We start from the raw sequence: 24,265 nt of genomic DNA, 5'->3' as shown, positions 1-24,265 counted from the left end.
GAAGGAAGGACAGGGAGGAAGGCTGGGACAGAAAGTGGCACATATAGGCACAGAGAGGAAAAGAACGCTAGGGAACAGGCCAGAGAAACTGGGGCAGAGAAGGGGGCAGGAAAGACATGGTTACAGGTCAGGACATAGAGATGTAGAGGAAAAAACAGCAGTGGGCTGCAGGACGGAGGATGAAAAAGGAGAGGGAGCAGGACAAAAGCAGAGACAAAAAGAAAAAGGATTGGTAGAACAAGAGGGGGGGCAGAAAGGAAGAGGGAGCAGCACAGAAGAATAGAGAGAAGAGGTACTGGGAAGCAAACGAATCACAGCATCACAGGAAAGAGAAGGGCCGAGAGGGGCAGGGAGGGCCCCAGGACACACAAGAGGGGTGACAGGGCCCTGAAGGCCTGGGACTCACCACAGCTCTTGCTCTCGGTGCTGCTGGGAGAATTTGACGGCTCAAATGCTTCTTGTCTCCTCCTCTACTCACTTCCTCTTCTGTAACTCCGGTCACTTGGCTGTCCTTGACCCAAGACAGCACTGCTCTTACAAGATGAAACTTCCTAGACATGTAGCCTCGCTCGCTCATGCACTACACGGCCATGCCACGCTGCTGGTGACACACACACACAGACCCCGCTGTACACGTTGGCAGCCTGGCCTGCTGCGGACTGGAGAGGCAGGATCTCTCTTGCCCGCAGCAGGAGGCAGCTGCCAGCCAGGTAGCCTGTGCTCCCTTCTCCTTCGCCTTTCCCTGGCCGCCCCAGCTCCGGCCCACAGCCGGGCCGTGGCCGCCTGTCCCCTCCCGCACCCGCGCCGCAGGGGGCAGGCCGGGCAGAGCCCACCCCCGGCAGCCCGAGGCGGCGCAGCCCGCGGCATCCCGGGGGGGATGGGCAACCACGCCTCCAGCACGGCCTCTGGGGGAGGGGGGGAGGGAAGCAGCAGCGAGCTCTATGACCGTGGCTCGCCCCTGGCCCAATCCTCTCCCTCCGCGGGGGCTTTTGGAGACGCCGCTCGTTCCCCGCACCGGTGCTGACGGCACCCGTGATAAGGAAGATCAAGAGCACTTGAGAGCTGCCGCAGCTGCACGGGGCGAGCGTGGCCGGCTGAGGCTCAGGGGTCTCTGGCGACCTGGAGAGGCGCTTGGCGTCTACGCCCTGGCGCTCGTCCGCCTCCTTCCCCTCTTCCCTCCCCTCAGCCCTCGGCACCTCCGGGGCCGCCCGGACCCGGCTCGCCCCCAGCGGACCGGGAGCCTGCCGCAGCGGCGGACTGACGCTTCCCGCGCCGCCGCCCCCGCCGCAGGGGCTCGCTCGCCTCACGCCGGCCGCCGGCCCTCTGCCGCCGCCGCTGCGACCGACCGCCAGCCGCGCCGCCGGGCCAGGGCCGGCCGCCAACGCCGGGCTGCGGCTCCGCGCTCCGGGGCGGCAGCGAGCGCCGCGGGCAGCGCGCTACCCCATCGCCACTGCCCGCGGGCGACAACGCGGAGCACGGGGGCGCCGGTGCGCGGGCGGCGCTCCCGAGCTGCGGTACCGACACTTGGGCACGGGGCGGCAGCAGCGCATCAGCGGCCGGTGTCGCAGCCCCGTTTACACCGGCCACTGACGGTCACTACTTACTGAGCTGGGTGTGCATTTCTCCGCCCTTTCCCACTGGCAGGCCAGGCCGTAGTATTCATTGCATCTGTACCAAAACCCATCCCACTGGCTTGAGCATTTCAGTCCTTTCTCCTTGGCGGCTTTCCAGCTCTGCTGGCTGTCGCAGTCCCTGCCTCTCCCGCCTCTTTACCTCAGGAGAAGCAGCAGCAGCAGCACCGGGAACCGGTAAAGCAGGTTCTCCTCCCCAGTCCCCATGTAAGCCCCCGCGATTGCTGTATCCGTCTGCGTGTATCATCAGAGTTGTAAGTGACAGCAGTGAGTCAACAGATACCAGAGATATTTGTTTTAAAAAACAACGACGTAAAAAATAAGGCAACTCAGGTGGGCATCCTGAATGCTGCTGAGACCAGACTGACAACTGCTTTGTGCAAGTGGGCCTGCTAATTCAGCGCAAAACAGCGCATCTGAGCAGACCAGACCAGATGCAAGTGGCTGATCTGCAAATTAGCTGGGAGCCTAATGATTCTTGGGCTTTGTTGTGTTGTTTGCACCTTTCCTCACCTCTCTGCTATCAGTAATCTGCTGTCCCATTCCGGCATACACAGAAGGCTTCCGGTGCAGAGCTTGTAGGGAGGAGACACAGCACCGAGTTACTGTCCTGTCCTCCAGCCTGCAAAGTAATTAGACATGAAGCAGGGAAAGCAGAGGCATGTTGGTATATTAGATGTCCTCAGCAGACAACCACAGAGCTCTGGAGGTTCCATCTTGGCTCTGCACTCCTTCCTGCTCCTGCCACCAAGCTTTGCCACTTGCACTTCACTGCCTGCAACATGCAATACTTGGTAGTCCAGATGGGCTCTTCTGCCAGTGTATCAGGCAGGCAGCTCGGTTCCTTTGGCTGCCTAATCTGCCTCCATAAAACAATCACCTCTATACCCAATAAGTATCTTCTGGCCGGCAAGCCATTTTCAGCTGGCAACACAGCTGAAACACAGTGCTGGTAGAAATCTGTCAACCTGGATGTCAAAAGGCTTTTGTAACTTGAACCCTTGATTGTTTTGGCATCAAGAGTTGCAAGGCAAGAAATACACCTCTACTTCACCAAGCAAGACACCTGCCAAACAGCTGTGCACAGCGATACATGTCTGCCTGCAACCGACACCTTCTTCTGCTAAAACCTGACCACGGTTCCCTTCTCCCAGCCTCTGGGAAGTAAGCTGCCAAAGCCGAAGAGTGAAACAGCCACGGCACAACCTACAGTGATTCTGCCTTGCAAGTCTGGCTAGGCCGGACAGCATGGTTGTTGCAGAAACTGCTGGGAGACAGGTATGCTTGCACAGCCCAAGCACTGCTGCCTACGGAGCAAAAGGCGCTATAAAGCAGTGATGAAAAACAAGGATGGCCTATCGAGATGGCAGGAATAACACAGAGAGCCTAAAGCATTAGCAAGGCAGGGCTTGCAACTAACTTCAGGCTGTGGTTTAATCCCAGCCATCAACTACGCAGCACACAACCACTTGCTTACTTCCCGCCCGCTGGTGGGATGGGGGAGTCAATCAGAAAGGTAAAAGTGAAAAAACTCATGGGCTGAGATAAAAACACTTCAATAACCACAACCAACAACGACTTGAAAAGAAGAAGGAAAAAAAGTAACGAGAGAAAACTAAAACCCAAGAAAGACAAGCCATAAAAATGAACACAGTTGCTCACAACCCACTGACCGATGCCCAGCCAGTCCCTGAGCAGCACCCCCTCTGCCAATCTCTCCCCCCAGTTTTATGACTGAACTGGTATTTACGACTGATATGATATTGTATAGTTTGGAATATCCCTTTGGTCAGTTGAGATCAGCTGTCCCGACTTGCTGTGCGCCCCAGCCTGCTCTCAGGCGGGATGGTGTGAGGAGCTCGAATGGCCTCGGTGCTGCGCAAAGGCGCTGCTCATCCCCGGGTTATCAACACCGTTTCCAGCACAAATCCAGTACATAGCAGGAGACTGGAATGGGAGTGGGGTGAAGGGAAGTGGGTGGGGGACAATGGGCAGGTGAGAGGCCGCAGCGAGTACCCTGGGGGCCAAAAGCAGAGGGGTTATGGGGGGAGGGTGCCGAATACACGCGAAGGGGGGGAGGGGGGGAAGAACGGACTTAAGAGAGGACCGAGGATGAGGGGGGTGTGTCACAGGAAAACCTCCCATGGGGGGACACTTTGGTGGAGGCACTTGGGGGGGAGGAAGGACACACCAGAGGGGGACAAGGAAGTAAACAGAAACGAAGCAGAAGTTAATGGACACATACAGACAGGGGGGTCTGTGTGGGTAGAAAGATGAACGGTGGGACATATGTGGGGATGACCTGCACCAGGGGGTCCACCCGGGATAATCCACAGCAGATAACTCACCTAGGATAACCCACAACTGGATAATCCACTCTGGATGACTGACACACACCAGATAATCCCCAGTGATGCCCCTCAAACTGCCAGCATTTACCCTGCATTTTCCCCAAACTGGCTTTTTTTCACTTTTCCACAATATAAAAATTAAGGTTTTTTGCTTTTACAAATAAAAAAATTGGGGTTTTCTGGCACCTTTCTACAACATAAAAATTGGTGATTTTGCTTTTGGTTTTGTGCATGAAAAAGGGGGTAGTTTGTTGGGGTTTTTGCTTTTCAGCTGCACAAATCCAGGTGGATTTAGCTTTCCTGGAAACCTCAGAATGGTATTTCCTCTCCCCCTCGCCCCAATTCCTGCCCACCCCCCATCACAGACCCAGAATCAGGGGGTTTAGGGTATTTCTGTGCCATGCATTGCCCCACAGAGGAAAGTCCACACTTAGGGGAATAGGCCCCAAATCGGGATGGGAAAAGGGGAAAAAGGAGAATGCAGAAGGGGCAGCTTTTGAAAGCACTTTTGCAATTTTGTATCTTCAATAGATAGATATTTAGAGAAGTTTTTACATCCTTTCTATAAACAGGGTTTCTTTGCATTTTAAAAATATAGGGTAGGCAGTTACACTTAAATATCTATTTATTTACACATATATTTCACAGAAAATACCTATTTAATATATATGTTTACACTTGAATATCTGTTAAGACTATGACTACTTACATGATGTCTACTTACAATACAGAACATCTGTTTAGACTAGCTATCTGTTTGGACGTACATTTTGACACTAGTATCTTTTTAGACTTCTCTAGACTTAGATATCTACTTGCAATTACATCTCTTTAGACTTAGTTACCTGTTTAAAATTATATATAATCTCTATTTAGATGACATACAGTATTTACTTAGGTCTATTCAAACTTTTTTCTATTTTAAATTCCTTCATATATATATAGGGGTTTTTTTTTGCATTTTAAAGACTTTTATTTCTTAATTTATATATACAGTTATTTTTTGTATTTTAAAAGCCTTTACATCTCTACTTTTTTATATTCTAAAATCCTTTGTATAATATAGCAGATACAGGTTTTTGTTTTGAAATCCTTTCACATATATTATTTTTCAATATATAAAAATGAAAAGTTTTCTCTATTTCAATGTCTTACACCCCTATTTACAGTTTTTAATTTTTTTGGTGGCCACCCCCCTCTGAATTTTCGGCATTTTTGGGCTGTCCCACAAAGGGGATCCCACCCTGTGACCCCTCCCCCCACATCCCTTATTCCGCTGCTCCTACGCCACATTGTCATCCCTCCAGTGACACTGGGGTGCCCCAAATGACATTGTCACCCCCCAAGAACCCATCCCCTTTCATTCACACCCCAAAAAAGGCACAAAATGAGGAACACTGTCCTGACCAGCAGCTTGTTACTCTTGTTACTTTAATAATGCTATTTACGTATGTAAACGTCACCCCACCCCCCGCCCCGCAGGGGCTCTGCCAGAAAAATAAAGGGGGGCGCAGCTCCCAAAACGATTGCAGCCCCCCCAGCCCCCATCTCACAAGCTGGTGGCTGTCCCATGGCACAGGGGCAGTGTACCCTAGGATGGTGCCTCACTCAGGCTCTGCACCGTGACATTCGCACTCCATTTCCACAGTGGGACAGGCTCCCCAGGAGAACAAATGCCCCCAGTCCCTGTCAGCCCCAGACTCTGCATCAGACAGCCCTTGCTGTGGGGCACACACTGGAAACAGAGCCAGGAGCCTCTGGCCACAGGGCTGGCCCCTTACCATCAGCGTGCTTAAAAACCAGCAGGCAAACCTGGGCTGCAGGGTATCTTATTGAGCATCACGAGGTGCTTGAAATATGAGATCTGAAAAACAAAAATCCTGAACTACATTTCAGCATATTAAAAAAATTACGCACAATAAAGTAGAGGAATTCAGTTGAAATAAGGGATAGGATAGTAGTTCAGCTAAAGGATTCTAGGTAAACAGGTCAGTTCAAAACACAACACAACCTTTAAAAGCTAGAGTGATTTGAACTCGCAGTATTAAGACTAACTGACATTGAACACATTGTCAGCACAAAAGTAAACACTCTTGCCAGTGTAGGAAATGTCTTATCCTTCCTTACAGCACTGCTGAAGGGAGATACCCCCGTGAGGCTGCAGGGCAAAGTTGTACTGTAATCAGAATCTACGCTTACAGATCCATCACAACAGCTACAGCCCTCACGGTGCTGCACAACTTGCTTGCTTGGTCAATAAAGCTGAAAGTGAAGTGTAAAACGTTAAAAAGTAAACCTAACAAATCTCAGTTGATTCCCTTTATAAAAGGGCAATGTATATACATGAAAAGGGGTGTGTATGTTTATATGCATCCACTAAAAATACTTACACTGGTAAAGTATTCAATGTTCTTTTGCATTAACTTCACTTGCATAGCTGTGAATTAATACCATCAAATTATCTCAAAAATATAGTTACAATTTGACTAAGGGCTTTTTGTGCATTACATAATTGGTAGGGACATCTGGCCAGCTGCACTGCCCGAGACAGATGCTACTGAAATGCCACTATTGAAAGCAAGACAGAAATGAAAGAACTTTAGAGCATTCCAGCAAAATATTGGGGAAAAAACCCCGTAATATTCAGTTGCCTCTCTTTTTAAACATTTAGAACAAATGCCTAACTACTTAAATACACCTAATAAATTGTATGCTACAGCTACTTGGCAGTTAGTTTAAACAATGCAAGTCAGTTTGTCAAGTATAACATTTTTCCCCCTCATAAATGAAATTAAAAAAAAAAATATCAGTGAGATAAGAGATCCCCCATATAGTTTTATTTTTTAAAAGAAATTTAAAAATTCAGGTCTCTAGTGCTGCAATACATAAGGCTATCAAAAAGGATTTGTAGATTTGCTAATGCTTTTGGCTACAGTGAAGCAAGCAGAGGAATATGTTTTTGTATCTCAACTGTTACGACTGAGAACCCAAAGAGCAGCGATGTCATCAGCTTTTGGAAGACCTGCTATACTTGGGTCTTTGGAAAGAAACTGACTTGAGTTTTCTTGGGGTTTTTTAAGACAGTGAAAAGTCTTGTGGCCGATGATTTATTTCTACTGCCAAGTACATCGTCTCTGAAGATCCAATCTGATGTCAAGTTCATAAAATGCACCTTCTTTGAATGAGAAAGATTTCCATTGTGGAAAATCTCTTTCCAACTGAAGTAAAACATTACACATCGCAGGTTAAGGAAAAAAAGACATTATTGAAGCAATCACTCACCAAAAACACCTCAGGACTCACTATCACTAATTACAAGGCTGCTAATGTTTCTCAGGAAAGCCTGGAAAACATGGGCAGGCAAAGCCAATATGTCCTGTTTTGTCCATGTCTCTTCTTTGACCTTGATTGCTTTTAGTACACATGCTATTATCTCAGCAAGGTTTTTGGGTACTACTATACTTAAAAAACTTATTGACTGAAAAAGCATAAAGCTTTCATCTTGAATATCTGAACTCCTATGAAGAGTTTCTTTCCTCTTTTAGTACAAAATCATTTTCACATTATCATTTAATAGTAATCACACAGAAACAGAAGATTATGCTTTCAGGAAAAGAAAATAAATGGAGGGAATAAAGCTTTGCATAGGCATAACATGCTCCAGGACAGACCTTATTTTTTTTTCTTGGTGATAAAATATTTCAGAGGAAAAGTACACAAGGAGATTTGGCACATTCTTAATGTCAACTTTAAAATCCATACTACAAGTACCTTAGGAAAAATGCAGCCACACATCATAGACATACCTTGTAATCGCAGACCACTACAGATTCTTTCCATTCATCTTGTACTTTCATGGCAGAAGAAAGACAACCACAGTGAAAGGGTGGCACTTGACATTCTGCTGAGAAAGGAAAAAACACTTCAATGTAAAGCTGGGTAGGAATCTAAAGCTTCCTTTTTTTATGAATGTTTGTGAAGACTACAACCAAGTGGAGGAAAAATTATTTTGTACCATCTTTAGTATGGTTGTTGATACAGGCCACTAAAGCTTTTGCATTTTTTAGACAACTGTGCCTTTATTTGACTCATTGGCTGCTTCAATTTCACTTGAACCATTTCCATAGCTTCACGCAGGTGACAGACAGATACTTACATGTAATTTCTCAAGTCTACGTATAGACACGATTTCCTCACCCTATATGCCCCAAGTTGAACATTTTTGTTTAAGAGTACAGCAACACATCTGTCCTTGTGAACTGCCTCCTTGCACAAGAGGAATGATTTTTTTCAGGCCATTTCTCCAAACAGTCAAGATCTTTTAAGACTGCAGTTGTGCCACCAAAGCTGCTTAACATTCCTCCCAACTTTTGACTGTCCTTAGATTTAACAGGCACATACTCTACTCCATCTTGCAACAGTGAAAGTAACAGAACGCTGTCAGACCCAGAGCACACCTCTACCATGTCCACATACACCCTGCTGTTTCAATGAGGAGACACCGAGCATCCCAGTGAGCACAGGTGCATGTGCCAGGTCAGTTTCACCTACACCAATTTCAGTGAATGTAGTTTCTAAGGTTTAAGCTGAAAACTCTACCTTGACACTTCACCACAGCAGAAGTGATCCATCACTAGAACTCTACAAAAATGCAGTAACACAAATTGCACACCCACAACAGCAACAGCTTCTGAAATTTTTAGACCAGAAACAAGGGAGAAAAATGAAACAGCTTTATTATGTGCACAGGAAGCAGCAAATAGAGAAAAGGGTCAGCATTCACAGCCCTTACAGAAAACAGGCATTCTCCTTCCATTCCTAAACTCATTTGTTACGTCTAAATATCACAGCTCTACTGTGGCAATACTGAGTGTAGGGAAAAATAGCCCTGCTGCTGGACGTGCTGTTGATTGATGCTATTTATGTAGCAGGACACATAAACAGAGGGACATGCTTTGCCACACACAGCCCTTGTGGGACAAGGCCTGAGAGGCAAGTCTCCAAGTACGGTCCAACTGATAAGCGGGGATGTGCCGGAGCTTGTCGGCCATAAACCTTGGGAGGACGGCTACAAACCTCAGGAGGCCAAGGAATGTGAATAGATAACAGGATAAGGGAATGAGGAACAGATGGCGCCAAGGAGAATTAACACGTTGTTGTTAATTGATGACTGAAAAAACTTACTTAGTCCTTTGTTTGTAGTTACTCAATTAGGGATTGCCTAGTATGTAATGTTTAGTTTAAAGAACCAATCTGTTTAAAGCGCAAGGCCTCTGATAACATATATAAACTTGTGATTGTATACAATAAATTGACATTTGCTTGCATCAAGCAGCGTCCAGTCTCTCATCGTGGCAAACCCTGAATATCCTGAAAATTTATGTTTACCAAAAATAGCCACTTGAACACATTGCCAAACAATATTTGCCAACAGAACTTTGATGTGTTTGACAATCACAATTTTTTGGAAACTTGCTATTTGTTTCCTTTTATTGTTGTGCTTCCTTCAGATACTCTACTTGTAGCCAAGTTATTCACCAGTGGTTTAAGCATTTACCCTCCTGGTATTACCAGCACATTTACACAGGCAAATAACATAACTGCTCTTCTAAAATTATGACAATTACAGCCATGAAAGAGGACTGAAAGAAAAGAAATGGAGAGGTCAGACAGCACAAGAGCTCTGCAGGCTGGCACCAGTCAACATTGCACTTTTTTTTGTTTAATACTCCCCCCCACCCCTCCCTCCCCCCCAAAAACCCCCCAACAAAACCCCACCATATACCCCCTGCAAAAAAACCCAACCAACCAACAAAAACACTACATACCACACAAAACAAAAACCCCTGTGACCTTGTATGTCTTTTTTTCCGCTCCTTTTGGAGTTCATGCCTGTCTCAGCATATCATCTCATCAAAGCATGAAGTGCAGACGAACGGTATCCCAATGACATTTGCATGTGACAAATATGCGTTCAGAAATAGTCCAGATCTGTAAAACCAGTGTCATATTTGTGGTTTTAATAATTGACTTACACATTTGTGAGGAAACTAATTAACTTTTAAATGTAGCCTCTCTTGGGGGAAAAATGTTTGAGACTGGAAAAGTACCATTCAGAGCTCCCAGCCATGATGGAGCCATGGGGAAATTGATGAAAGTGAAGGCAAACAGCAGCAACATTAAGTGAAATTCATTCTAATCTTGTACTTAAATAACTCTCCAGGTCTACACCTCAATCCTATGAATTACTAGTGCTTTTTTGGAAGGACAAACCTTTTTTCACCTAAAAGTTCTAGATTGAAGGCTGCATGGAACAGTGGATTGAGCCATGACAAAATGCCAACTCTAACAAAAATAAATTTAAAAAATCAAGTTTAAACATCAGTTTTCATTATGTTTCATTCATTACATTTCTACTGGTATCTCAGTGCTCAAAAATTAACTATACTGATACCATGTATTACTAAAAATTTAGTTACGCATATTAAAATAAAAGGCTGTAACCAACTTGCCCATAAAATTAGTACGAGGAAACAGAAGAAACACATTTGACCCTAAAAAGGGTAACAGGCAGGTCTTAGTTTATTATAGATGAAAGTTTGCTCTTTTACCTGAAAGGAAAACATTTGTAACTACTAAGGGACCAATTTAGGAATGAGGCATGCGCTGAAATTTTTCATCAGCTTTTCTGCACTGGCAGGAAATTTGCCTTTTCTCTGAATTAATGTGGAGCATCTGTAGTGCCCCTGAACTCAGAAACATTTCTCGCACTCCCCCAGCCCCATACATGCAACTACCTGACGAGCAAATGAAATAATCCATGCAAGACTTTCTTCATGTGATGCAGAAGGTGACACTGGGAAAAGAAAAGGCAAAACATGAACCTGTTTGTCCCACCATTGGCTAGGTGAAAACGGAGTGGAGGGTTCTGCCAGAGGTGCCATGTAGGGCTAGACCGTGCACCCCAGGAGCTCTGGCCAGTTTCTCGCACCTTTGCCAGGGACCAAGGAGAAGACTGCCTTGTGCTGCCGTCTTGCCCATGGTGCCTCACAGCGGGGCTGCCCCAGGAGAGCCAGGGGACTCACTTCTACCTTCAGGAACGGGACCTGGAGAGACCCTCTGCACAGAGAGGGGCAGACCGCATGGATTTAATCCCTGAGGGAAGAAGCTGGGCTCCCTTTTGGCAGAAAAGATGACTCCCCTGCTGCTAGGAGCTCCTTGCTGGGGACAGCCCTGCCAGTGCCTGGTCATGCTTCAGCCATGCTGGGAGCATAGTCCAACTGATGGATGCTCCAGAGAACAGACACTCCAGCTAACTGCAGCTCCTGCTCACTACAGCCACAGAATTTTGGCTCTGGCTAATACTATAGACAGCAGACCCCCCTTCTCATTCTAGCTCCTGGCTTGCTATGGTTCTGGCTAATGGAAGCCCCAGCTCTACAACACCACTCCAGCTGATTTCAGCTCCTTCTCCTTACAAGCTCCAGCTACTTCAAACAGCCTGGGCTTTTGACAAGGTCGTAAATCAATCCCTATCATAACTTGACTATTACTATTAAATGTCAGAGCCGTGCATTGTATAAACATTAATCAGTTTGTATGATTAATTACTTAATAACTATTCTAAGCAGCATACAAAAAGCTAGATTTGAAGAGGGCATGGGGGTCTGAAAAGTGCTCTTCCCCCCAGAGACCACCTCAGACATTGTTTGGCCTGCTGTGCACTGGCCTCCTGAAGTTCAGGGTCCAACACAACCAGACTCTCACCTCTGGCGAGCACCCATGCACCCTGCCCACCCCCTACTTTCCCCCACAGCCTCCAATGGCCTCCCACCTACACAAACAGCCAAGCTGGCTGCTGCATTTGGCCCCTAAACCAGCTTTAGTGCCCATTTTTGAGCCCAAACCCTCAGCTGCTGAGCCTGTTCCCAAGTCCCCAAAATGCAGGCCTTGACCTGTGTTCCCGAGCCCAAAACCACACAACTTAGACCCTTCTGTCACGTCCTGAAAATGCACAACTCCAGCTGTTTCTGAGCCCCCAAATCAGGTGCAGGACCTGTTTTCAAGCCCCAGGAACAAAAGACCTGGTCTCCATTCTCAACCCCCAAAACAGCTCACCCTGTTTGCTCTCTGACCCCCTTTGCAGTCCCCACGTGCAATGCTGAAGGAGGGGTCAGAGCATGTAGCCACCCCACAACCCTGCACCTCCAGGGCCCCACATGCACTTTGGAGGAGTGCTAGGGCACTGCGGAAGGCTCTGCCCCAGGCAGCACCAGCACAGGCATGAACTCGACTTACTACTGCCATTTCAAGCTTTACTTTTCCGGTATCACCAGCACCGCCCAGCCACGCCGGGAGGGCGGCCCGGGCCGCCTCCAGCAAGCGCCGGCGGCTGCAGCCGGGGCCCTTCCCCGGCGTGCGGGCACAGGGACCCGCCTGGCACTGCAAGGTGCCCGATCCGCGCCAGGAACGGCAAAGACTGTCCCTCCCCGCCCTGAACAGCAGCTAAAAGCCAGATGGAGCGGCCCCTACTTCCCCGAGCCGCAGCCCCAAAAGCTGCCAACGACCCTGGGGGCAGCGCTCGGCCCGGGGGCCCCTTCTGTCCCCCCAGACCCAGGACAGAGCCCGAACCCGCCCACATCCACGACCCACCGCGCCCACCGCCCCGTAACGCGCCCGGCCCCGCCGCCTCCCCCCTGCCCCGGCGCGGCACAAAGCGGAACAGAACCGGGCAACTACCCCGGCCCCAGCACGCCCTGCCGCTCGGGAAGCGCCCCGGGCCGGGGCAGCAGCCCTCTCGCCCGCCCCCCGGTTCCGGACGCCGCTTTTCTCCCGCAGGAGCATCGGAGCCTGTTCTCGGCCCTGCGACGCGCTCTGCTGCTCCGTGCCGGGCCCCACCTGCCGGGGGCCAAGTGCTGTTCTCCACCCGCCCACAAAGAGCCGTCCCGGGGCTTCCGCGGTGCGTCCGGCCCCGTCCCACCCCCGAACCGGGGAGAGCCGAGTACGAGCGCAGAGCCTCGGAACAGGGCATGACCCAGTCATGCCGACGGTCCCCGCCCGCTGTCGCCTCCCTTTCCGCTCCGCAAATCTTCCCCCCGCCACGCGTGGGGACGACCCACGGTATCCTCAGGCAGGGGCATCCCCAGGGAGCCACGGGCCGGACTGTTCTGGGTATGGGGCTGTGCTGTAGGAAGGCAGCCTGGGGGAGAGATAAGATGAGGGTGCTGAGCACGGTAAGCTGCTGGAGGGAAAGGTGTAGTAGGTTTCCCGTTTTTCCCAGTCTAATCCTCCGCCCTGGCACCCAGACGCCCCCCCGATGCAAGCCCCAGGGCCAGAGGAACTACACATACAGTGACAGAAACACAACCCCTGCTGGGGCAGGTTCATGTGGGGGTTGGTAGCTGTGATGAGGTGACCCTTGGCTTTTTTGGGCTCTGGTTGAGGCCCAGCACCTGCTCCTCACTTCTCGGTTTCTCTCACTGCTTGGGAATCCACTGGCCAACACAGTTGGGGGATGCTGCATCACTGCCCATTGCTGTCATGATAATGGGCTTTGGCCAAGGAGGTGCTTGTGCTGTTAGAAACACCAACTCCTTGTACCCGCTGCTGGGGACATCATCTGGTCTGTCAGTCACTTGGACCTCCCGGTGCTTTTTCTTGGTCCTACAGGTTACTGTTCATGGTAACAATGCCAGCACAAAAACATGCGGTGGGACACACATTGCACTGCAGATCCATCGGTGCCACTAACGATGCAATTGGACATATGCAGCTGGTTGGGCAGGAAGGTGAGAGTGCTGCAGCATTCTTATGGGAGGCTCCATTACAGGTCCTGTGCCTAAAGCAAACAGCTGGGGCTCAGGTCTCTGCCCACTCGATACACTTGCTGGTGCTCCTGCAGGGTGTGATGGTTCTGCTCAAGCAGAGATTCACATTGTTGCTTCCTGCACCACTGGCTAGGGCTGGGCAGTGGCTGCTTCAACTGCTCACAGCTGCACTCTGTATGAACCACAGTCAGGCTGGCAATGTGTTTCCAGGCTTAATACTTCTCCTCCAGCGATGTTTGACATCCCCCATGGGATGCAATTGCAGCTTGATTTTAGGCAATCCCAAAATCAGGTATTTCCTCTGGATGGCTCAGCGTTGTGGCCACCCCATCCCCCAGAGCCAGAGGGCTTTGTTCGGTTCAAGTCACATTCACTTTCATTGAGGTGCAGCATGTTGAGTTGACATCAGAGAGCATCTTGGCATCGCTCCTGGCACCCAGGCACAGAAACTGTCCCAGTGATTGATCCCCTTAATTCTTTATACTGCCCAATATAGCAGCAGTCAATCATGCTTGCTGCTTTCAGGAGGACAGTCAGTAAGAGCAGCTGCCACCCTCCCTGCCACAGGAAATGGCGCTTTGCTGAGGAGGCAGAAGTAGCTTGGATCTTGTGCTCATCACCTTGGATAAACATTTTCTTTTGCCTTTAAGATGGACTTGCAGCCATGGCAGTTCACCTGTGGAAAGAAAAAAAAAAAAAAAAAGTGTTATACTTTTCCCTTTCCATGTTGCAGATGACATTCATTTCCTTTCTTATTTCACACAGGATGAGACAACCGGAGCAGCTGAAGCAAAGCCGAGCACCACAGACCTGTGAGCTGCACACAGCCAGCACAGATGACGGCATCTGTGCAATGGAAGGCAGACAAGAGCAGCTAAGAGGGTGACCGGTAGTGATTTACATTACCTCTCTGTAGGTGTCCTGGGTTAGAATGGGGCCTACAAACAGCACATTCATTCCTGTACTTCAACCTGCTGCCTAGCTCATCTTTTTCAATGACTGTTTTCCAGTCCCCTGTGCTGGTTCATATCTGCAGGGTTCCTTCTTCTGAAACACATAAACCTGGTACTTTAACCGAATTTAGCAGTTCTTGTATTTATGCAATGGTTTTCAATGTCATCTCATTTTTTGTTTGAAACTTGAAAGCAACAGTGGTTTGAAGGCATCAGTTAGTCACATGTTACAGGTAGGGTTAACATTAGGTAAGTCATCTGTTTGTTTGGCTGGAATATTTTGTTCTCCGTGATCCTTCTCTCAACCCTTCATATATTTAACCTCACACCTCCCCTTTGCTTTTTTTTCAGCACTGATTAGGGGTTGATGACATAAGGGCCGTTGTCTGAGACATTAAAATATTTCTCTTCTCAGCTGTCACCATGGGAAGACTGTGCATGCGGAGAGGCCTTGGGCACCTGGAGGGGATGGACAAGGCCTTCTGGCAGCCAGGGCCCAGCAGTGAGTACAAGCATTCCCCACACACAGGTGTATCTCAGACTGTGGCTCCCAGGCAGGCACAGGAAATAGGCTGCCATCCCTGGGTCATGCCAGGAGCCCAGACTGCTCTGCCATCCCTGGACAACTCCACCAGAAAGCAGGATGGGGCCTCATATCTGCTCCACAGCACAGGTCCCCTACAGCTGGCACCTGCCTGGAGGGTGAATACACATTCCCAGACAAAGAAGGGAACCAAATAGTGACCCAGCATCACTCCTGTCCTTGCCAGGGCACCTCATGGATGAGCCCAGCACATGGTTGAGGAAACTGGTAAAGTATACACAAAACAGCCTCAGCCTGCAGTAGCAAGAGCAGTGTGGGAGGGGAGGGAACATCTTCAAAACTGGTCTTTACTCTCGGTGATGGGTTTTCTTGCCTGCAGGGAGCAGCCACAAAGAGAGCAGCCAAGTCCCAGCTGCTGGCAGCAATCTCTGTGCAGCTGAGGTTGGGGATGGCTGGGGGAGCAGAGCAGGGACATCCTGGCCAGGCTCCTTACTCTTATGACACTTAGTGTCTCTGAGAAGGGGTGTTGGCACCAGACACCTCCGGGCACAGGGAGCTCCCACTGAGGGATATTTTGGATGGGCAGCTCTGGGCTCTCCATAATGCAGTTTGTTAGCTGTGTTTCAGTGGTGCCAAGCATCCAGCTATTACCACTGTGTCTGACTGGCAGGCAGGTCCTTGTTGAAACTTGCCATGATCCTTGGCCACTCTGGAGTAATAAGGCACAACACTGCTTCTTGGCTTGCCATAGCATGGCCCTGGCACCAGGGCCAGGAGCTCCTGCTCAAGCAAGAGCTTTGTCCTCCCAGCCATGATGCTGCAGCTGCTTCTTCATGACTGGTTTCTTCAGCACAAGCAATGGTGCAGAGGGCAGCCAAGCAGCAGAAAAGCTCAGCCTGGGCCAGGGCACGAAGCACGACTCCAACACAGGCAGTGCCAGGGGACACCAACATGGGAGAAAAACATTCAGCAAGTGCTCTAAAATAGGCAGGCAAGCAGCTGTGCCATGTTCTAGGGGCTTCTGGGAGGGTCAGGCACCTTGGAAGCATCCCAAATATACACATGCTGAGAAAGCTGTGCCTGTCTGTGCTTGAGGAGAAAAACATGCCATGCTTGTGGTTTCTGGTGGTGGTGCCATTCCTGTTGTGGGGTGGTTTGGGGCTGGCACCACTCCCAGGCTGCAGCAGGGTCAAGGCTGCATCTCTCATCTCTGTTGTGCATGGCTGTTGCTTGGAAAGAAAACATTTTTGCTTTCAGGTTCTGGTGGTGTTAAATGTCCTGCTGCAGGGCAGTTTGCATCTGCACCAGCAACACTACCAGGCAGGGGCCCTGGCTGCAGCAGGACCAGGCCAAGGACTGGGGCTGTGCCCCACAGTTCTGGGACAGGTCACTGCAAGGAAGCAGAGAGAAGCTCCTGCGTCAGTCCGGTCCCAGGGCAGCTTCTCCCCACACCATCAGCGACCACCGAGCCTGCACCCAGCAAGTTCTGGCATGACTCTCTACACAGCTATACTAGGACAGCCCTGTCCTGCTCCCCCTGGAGTTCCTGGCTGTTCTGGGCCCCTCCTGAAACCCACGTGGCTTGGTTCAGCTTTATTTGATGTTTAGCACTGGACGTGGCTACGACATCTAGCAGGATGTGAAGCGCAGCCTGCAGCTCCCCCAGTCCCACTCCCGGGCAGGGTGAGGGTGGAAGCCAGAGAGGGGCAAGTGCTGTGCCAGGCCATGCTCTGGATGGAACAGCCCAGCCTCATCCCCAGTATTGTTAGATGTTGTAAATGCCTGAAGTGCTCCTCACTGAGCAGGAAGGTTTCAGGGAAGTGCACATTCTCACCTGCTCTGTGGTGAAGAATATGTTTTTTTCTGGTTGAGGCCCAAGCTCTCCCATTGTCATTTCTTCCTCCTCACCTCCCATGTGTGGTACTGGGCAGCCTCTGCCAAAAGCAAGATTTCAGTTTCACTCCCTTTTTGCAGATACAGAGGAGATGCCGACACTGCCTTGCCTGCACCCCCTCACAGCGTGGCTGCCCCAGGGGAGCTGGAGGGGAAGAGGCAAGGCTCCCCACTCATGTAAGGACAACAGGCCTTCCTGCTGGACTGGGAAGAGCTCCTTGTTGGGGACAGCCTCAAAATACAAATCTGATTGATGGGACACCCTGGCTGATGGATGCTTTGACTCCAGGTAATTTCAGATCCAGCCAGGAAGCATTTCTTACAGATGCTCCTTCCTGTTACAGCTGTGGGTAAGCTTGGCTCTAGCTAACCCAGAGGCTACAGATTGTGGATGCTACTCCAACTGCACTAGGAACACAGGTCACTGATGGACACCACAGTTTGTTACAGCTCTAGCTAATGTAGCTGTATGGCAGCTCCAGCTTCTTATACTTCTACCTCATGGACACTCTAGTGCATCACCACCCCAGGTAATTTCAGTTCCTGCTTCTTCCAGCTTCAGCTCTATATTGCAGGAAGCAAGCAGCAGGAGCCAGAGCTGTTCAGGTAATCTCAGTTCCAGCTCTTCACAGCAGTGAGATGCTCCTGCTGATCTACATTCCAGTTTGCTTCACTCCAGCTTGTTTCCATTTCAGCTCAAGCTTCATACAGGTTTGGCTCATGGATGCTCCAACTTCTTTCAGGTTCAGGTACTTCAAGCTCCACCTTGTTGAAGCTCCTGCTTCTTACTGCTCCTGCTGATGGACACTCCAGCATGTTTTACTCATGCTTGTTTCAATTGCAGCTGCAGCTCAGAGATGCTCCAACTTGTTTCTGTCTCTGCTAATTTCAGCTCCAGCTCTTCCAGCTGATGGATGCTCCATCTTGTTCCAGCTCAAGTTACGTGAAGCAGCAACTCATATACATTTCAATTGCTGCATGCTCCCTCTTGTTACAAGACAATTAAAGCTCCAGATAATTGCAGCAATCTGGACTTTTGGCAAGATCATAAATCAATAAGTCATAACTTGTATGTGAATGTGAACTGCCATTTAGTCTATATATTGACTAACTATTCTGGTGGCCATGCACACCTTGAAAAAAAAGTGTTACACATGAAAAGAGTCTCTGAGGGAAAAGGCAATCTCAGACATGTAATTTAGCTCAGCATGTGCTGGCCTCCCTTTGAGCAACTAGGCCTTGCCCAACCCCCTCTCATCCACCAGGACCCCAACAGCCTCCCTCCAGCCCCCTCTGTCTCCAAATGTTCTGTTGCGACCCAAGTTTCCACCCCTGCACACCTCTGTTTTGGGGGCCGAAAATGGCCAGCTGAGCCTCTGCTTCCAAGTCCCAGAAATACAGCAAGCACTTCAGGTGCTTTTTCCCGAGTTCAGAAAACACTGCACTCGGCCTTGCATTTTCAAGTGCTGGAAACACACAAGACTGTCTTTCTCTGAGCTTCAGAAAGGCAGTGCTCAGTCCCTGCTTCAGAACCCCAAAAACCACAGCACTTTGTTTTTCATGCAGGGAGACAGAGACTAAGGGCTCAATTTATTTCCCAAGCCCCAACAACACACAATTTGGTCTTAGATTTCTGAGACACAGAAAGAAATTACCGAGTCTCCCTTTTAAAGTTTTGAAAACACAGCACTTGTTCTTCTGTTGAGCCCCAAAATGCACAGGGCAGTCTCTCTTTTCAGGCTCTGAAAACACTGCACTTTGTCAGTTTTTGAAGACCTTCAGAACAACAGTATCTAGCCTCTGGTTTGGAGACCTCAACCAAACATACCAAGAGAGTTTCAAGCCCAGAAAACAATGCTCTGATGTTTCTCAGGGCTTAGAAAGACACACCTCTCAAACCCAACCCTGCATGAAATGTCTTGTAGATAGGGACAGGGAACCCCTACCCACCCCCAGCCCTGTGCCTTGGAGATCCTACACCGAATTGCTTGGGAACTGGGACTAGGGGCAAGCCACACAGTAGGCACAGCCCTGGTGCTGTCAGGCAGGTCAGGGCTATCACCTGGCTCTGGTCATTCAGGTTTTCTTTTGTGCCAACACTGACAGTCACCCCATGCCCCCTGAGCCAGGGGCAGCACATGCTTTACCCCTTTCTCCTCAAGCAGTATCCAAACTATCTGGAGAACAGCACCTGGCTCAGCAGGGCAAGTTGTTAATCCTCCAGCAGCTTGCCCCAACCTCAACCTGTGGGACAAGGTCTGCAAACCAATGGAGAAATTGCAGCTGGGCCAGACTCCCAGCTCAAGATTCTGGCACAAACTGGGGACAGCAGGCTTGCAAAGACAAAAGATGACAGCCAGTATGCATTAACTACACATGCAGCTTATCAGAACCATGCTCTACTTTGAAGAGGAGCTTCAAAGGCCAATACCAGATTCTGACCCAAAGCCTGCAATGCCTATCAAGCACACATTTCATTGCCTCAAGTCTGACCAGGGAGCTATGCTTAGGACTGCAGGGGGCTCTCCCTCTGCTCACCACAGCAAACACCCGAGTTGTGCTGGGAACAGAGCTGACCCCAAAGATGCCACCCTCTCACAACCAAGCCAGGCAGCAACATCATCGCTGCAGTCCATTTAGGCTCAGCTCTGACCTTTAGAAAACCATCTCATGAGGGTTTAGCTTTCAAGTCATGCTTTGATTTTTCCCATCCCAGTTTCTTTCTGGTCTCTAGTGCTGGGGCCCACAGAAGAGAGGCATCTGGCCAAGCTGCTAGTCCCACTACACCCGAGTGGGTCACCAGGCCCGTCTGGTGCAGAGGCTGGCTGTTCTTAGAAGGAAGGGTGCAGCAGCTGCTGGATTGTGATTACCTGCCATCAGCCACCTTCCACCTCTGAAGCACCAGTGCCAACATCTTGAGTTGATCCAGGCCACAACAGAATCACCTACACCATTGGCCACAAAAACAGAGACCTGCCATCCACCCTGGAAGTAAAACAGCCAGTGTTTAGTCAGTGTGGCACAGGTAAAAGTCTATCACCCTCTGAGAAAACATGGGGGTCACACCTGAGCAACACAGCCACAACCATGTGGTATTCCGTGACAGGTACCACACACCAGTTATTACAGGCCCTGGAGCAACGTCTCCTTGGTCTCTGGCTAGCAAGTGCGGAAGACTCTCTGCTTACAATCAAACATCTCCACAGTTCAAGGGACAGCCCAGACCAAGCCCTTCCTCCCCACAGTGCAAGTACACAGGTCAGGAGGGGCAGAAACAAGGAAATTTACCCACAGACGACCAGCACAGGCAGACGCCTAGAATTTTAGGTGCTCCAGGACCTGACAGTACCTGGCACTGCCATAGGAAACTGGCCTGGGGCCCCCAGCAGGATTTGGCTGTGGCAGGCCTCTGCCAGTCCAGAGGGGCCCAGCTGGCCCCAGAACCAACCCCTGCTCCCCATGGCAAATGGCCCTGGCTGCTCATCTGTGCATGGAAGGGTCCCCGGTGGCCCAGGAAAGCTTGAACAGAGGCAGAAGCACTAGTAGAGCGAGAGGGAGTGGGGCATCCCACAGCACCCACACTGCCTTGGCAGAAGGAATCTCTGGCATGGCTATGTTCCTCACAGGCCAGGAGGTCTTGGCTCAGCTCCACCATGCTCCCTGCCACAGCCCCGACAAAGAAGAGCCAACAGGGCTCTTGGGGCCAGGGCATGGGTGTTGGTGAGCAACATCTCTCCAGCCTCTGCTTCTCACAGCTGCATTTTGTCAGCTTCTCCCACCAGCCACCCACAGCACCAGGGCACTCCACTGTGCAGGAGCAAGGGCTGGGGCTGTGCTGAAATGGCACAAGGCTGAAATGAGGAGCAGTGGCAGAGGGACCCACCCCACATGTCTCACGGCTCCATGTCACCTCTGCCACTCACTCAGCTCTGGTTCAGGCTCAGGAGAGTTGAACCCCAGCCTGCCACTGCCCAGCAAAAGGCAGTAAGGAAAGCTTGACCCTGCCAGCAAATGATTGGCTTAGTTTCTAATGTTCCAACTACTGCCTTAAGGTACACCTGTTCAGACCACCACTCAGGATTAGAAGTGCTTAATTCCACAAACTATTCCAGGTATCAGCAGATAATAGCACCAAAAATGAGGCAGAAAGTGTTTGTTTTCATCTCCCCTCCCCTTCTCAATTTCAATCCCTCCACCCATATTCTTAAATAGTTTCATATCACCCTGTGACTCAATCTGTGTGATTACTTACAGAACATAATGAGTTGGGGAAACAGTTAAGAATGAGCGAGTTGGGTCCTATGTACTTGGACAAAAAAGGAATAGTGAGGAAATGTTTTATTTTACACACTGTGCCAGACCAGGAGCAACCTGAAAAGCAGTACCATGTCTTAAGAGAGCACGCAACAAGCACAGCAACATAGCTAAGGTGCAAGGACTTCAACAGCTCTAGTCTAGTCTTACACACCTGTGTGAGTGCACCTTTAAGGTACTCCCAATGCTGGAGTTCATCAAGTGAAAATAGGTATGCTACATCTAGCTACAGACAGGTACAGTGTTCCCACACCACCACGCAGGCACTACCCAAGATTCAAAGCAGCACTTGTGTACCACAATCCCAACCATACCCATTTAAGCACTCAGACACCAGGCAGCTTCTGTTATCTGCAAACAGAGCAGGAAGAAACACTAGTCAGCTGTTACACAGGTATAGTCAGCTTGTTGGGAACTGGGACACAAGAATAATTTTTTGAAAGCACTGCTAGCAACATTTGACATATCCCAACCCTGACAAGTTTCCAGAGCAGTCTTCACTGCTCCTTTAAAATTCTCCTTCAACTCAATGAAATGAAAATAGGTATCACTTCTGGTAAATGAAAGTTAGCGTTATTCCTGCTATGTTACCAAGCTAAAACTAGTTTCTAAATCACACATCAGAAAGTTATTTGAAGGATCAGAGAAGCTTTAAAGGCAGGAAAATAATTCTGTTTATCTCTATCCTGGCAGCAGCAGAACTCTGCTAGCTCCTGTGTCCCTGGAGCTGCAAGACCACCCATAACTGTGGGGCAGGTTACCTCAGCTGGCTGACTGCAGAGATGGGCTTCCTCCCACACCAGGGAGCATGTACCCCTCTTTCCTCTTCCCCACAACCCCCAGACCAAAGCAGCCCCTTCCGGGCTACCTGCTTCAGCCCCAGTGCAGTTCTAGCAGACCCCTCCTAGCAGCCTTTCTGACAGTACCCTGCTGTTCCCAGTTCCCTCTGAAACACAACACGTGGGGCTTGTAGAAGCACAGCTCTTCCTAAGGGCAAAGGCTAGCAGCTTTTTAGTAGGAAAGTTGAGGGTGGTATCATCTAACACACCCTGATCAAGAGAAACTGGGCTAAACGGTTCTTGAGGACAGCCTAAGAAATTCAGCCCACAAAGCAGTAAGAGCTAAAGTCCAGAGAGAAAATTCATTCCTATAAGCCTTCAAGAATTAAACCACACCACTGACCCCAGCCACATACTCTGTAAAAATAAAACCAAAGAACACTGGTTTCCAAGGAGCTTCAGCAAGTGGATCACCTCTCTTTATTGCTCTCCTGCTCTTTTTCATTCAAGTTGATAGGCTTCACCACTATGCAAAAAATATCCAGCTAGATTTACACAGACAACCAGGAAGATGTAGGAAGAAGTTCACAGTACATATATACCACATTAGGAGCCAATACATTTGTTACGCTGTCACAACCACGCGCCAAATGCTTTCTGACACAAGCAGCCTGCAGCAGATTTACATTAACACAAAAGCACAGGCAGCTCCATAAACCTACACAAACCTCCCCATCCCTACACATGCATGCTTTCAGAAATTATCTACCAGAAAACCCTGGACCAAGCCATTTGCTGCAGTCACAGGACTCACTGCAACATTTTATGAGACGACACGAGACAGGCTGAGAGTTTTAAGGCAAAAAATACCACCCCACCCAAAGACCTTCCAGACTACAGATCTGTCACCTCTCCACAGAAAACATACCTGGCCACGATGTTTTCAAGTGGCCTGAAAATGATCAGGAATAGACCTGCATCTGTCAGTTGTTTGGCTAAGTGAGCCATACCTGAGCAGGGCTTCTCTGATGGACCCACAGACCACCGGCAGCCACCCCATGGTTACCTGTGTCACTGTACGTGCCAAACCACTGTCCAGGAGAGCCACCTGGCCAAACCGCTGGCTCTTCAGCAGGACCCCGAGGAAGCATCTCCCGCTCCCAGCTCCAGTTTCCCCAGCCCCTCCTTCCAACCCCTGCGCAGGCAGGCAGGGACGCCCTCCCACCCATTGCTATTCTTTAAGCAAGAGAAGGGCCCGGAGCTGTGACTCGTCCCCGCTGTGACTCGTCACCCCAAGGCCCGGGCTCACCCAGCGCTGTGGGCCGCGGCCCCAGCTACGCAGCTCTCCGAGACGGCCCCTCCACGGGCGAGGCCCAAGCACCGCGAGGCCCCGAGGCGTCCCCAGGCGCTGGCGGCCGCAGATGCTGAGGGGACGGCTGACGACGGCCGGACCGCGGCAGCGGCCTCCAGCAGCCCAAGGCAGCGGCAGCAGCCAGGGGTGGACCTCCCACACAGGACTGCAGCGGGGCCACGGGACCGCAAAGAGGCGCTTCACGACCCCGTTTACCTCACGCAGCCCGAACTCCACACGTACCGACCGGGCCTTGCGCGCGGGGCAGCCGTTAAACGGAAGGCAGCAGGAAGGACCGCCCCGCCGACGGGCCCGCCCCCTCGCCTAGCGGTGGGGCGCCCGCGCCCCCTGCTGGCCAATTCTAGCCATGGCGTCCTGTGGACCTTCATCGTCCCTACTGGCAGCCTTGAGCGGCACCTCGGCCCACCCACCGCGGGGCTCCGGGGGCTCGCGGGGGGTCTCGGCAGGGACACGCCGTGAGGCAGCGCAGGAAGGCCAGCCGCCACACTCGCGGCCACTGAGGGTCACTTTCTTACGGTTACACTGACAAAGGGCGTGGATAAGGCTACAAGCAACAGAAACACTGACCTTTCTGGGCCTTAATTCGCGTAAGCTATAGTGC

The 24,265-nt window shown here is 50.2% G+C and overlaps 1 long non-coding RNA gene across 5 annotated transcripts; it reads right to left on the bottom strand.

Annotated features, from left to right (window-relative positions):
- Window positions 1-2,259: 2,259 nt before the first annotated feature.
- Window positions 2,260-23,924, bottom strand: LOC106112839 (uncharacterized). Of its 5 annotated transcripts, none has more exons than XR_008745702.1 (5): window positions 23,602-23,924; window positions 17,141-17,240; window positions 13,333-14,485; window positions 7,789-7,886; window positions 2,260-5,846 (listed from the first exon to the last, which is right to left on the bottom strand). It is a non-coding gene; the product is annotated as an uncharacterized LOC106112839 (long non-coding RNA). The 5 variants fall into 5 exon arrangements; XR_008745701.1 differs by having other exon boundaries at window positions 7,789-7,883; XR_008745705.1 differs by having other exon boundaries at window positions 13,583-14,485.
- Window positions 23,925-24,265: the final 341 nt, after the last annotated feature.

This window comes from Falco peregrinus, chromosome 2 (assembly GCF_023634155.1).
Source record: "Falco peregrinus isolate bFalPer1 chromosome 2, bFalPer1.pri, whole genome shotgun sequence".
Taxonomy (NCBI): domain Eukaryota; kingdom Metazoa; phylum Chordata; class Aves; order Falconiformes; family Falconidae; genus Falco; species Falco peregrinus.
This window is presented reverse-complemented; position numbering and strand designations above follow the sequence as displayed.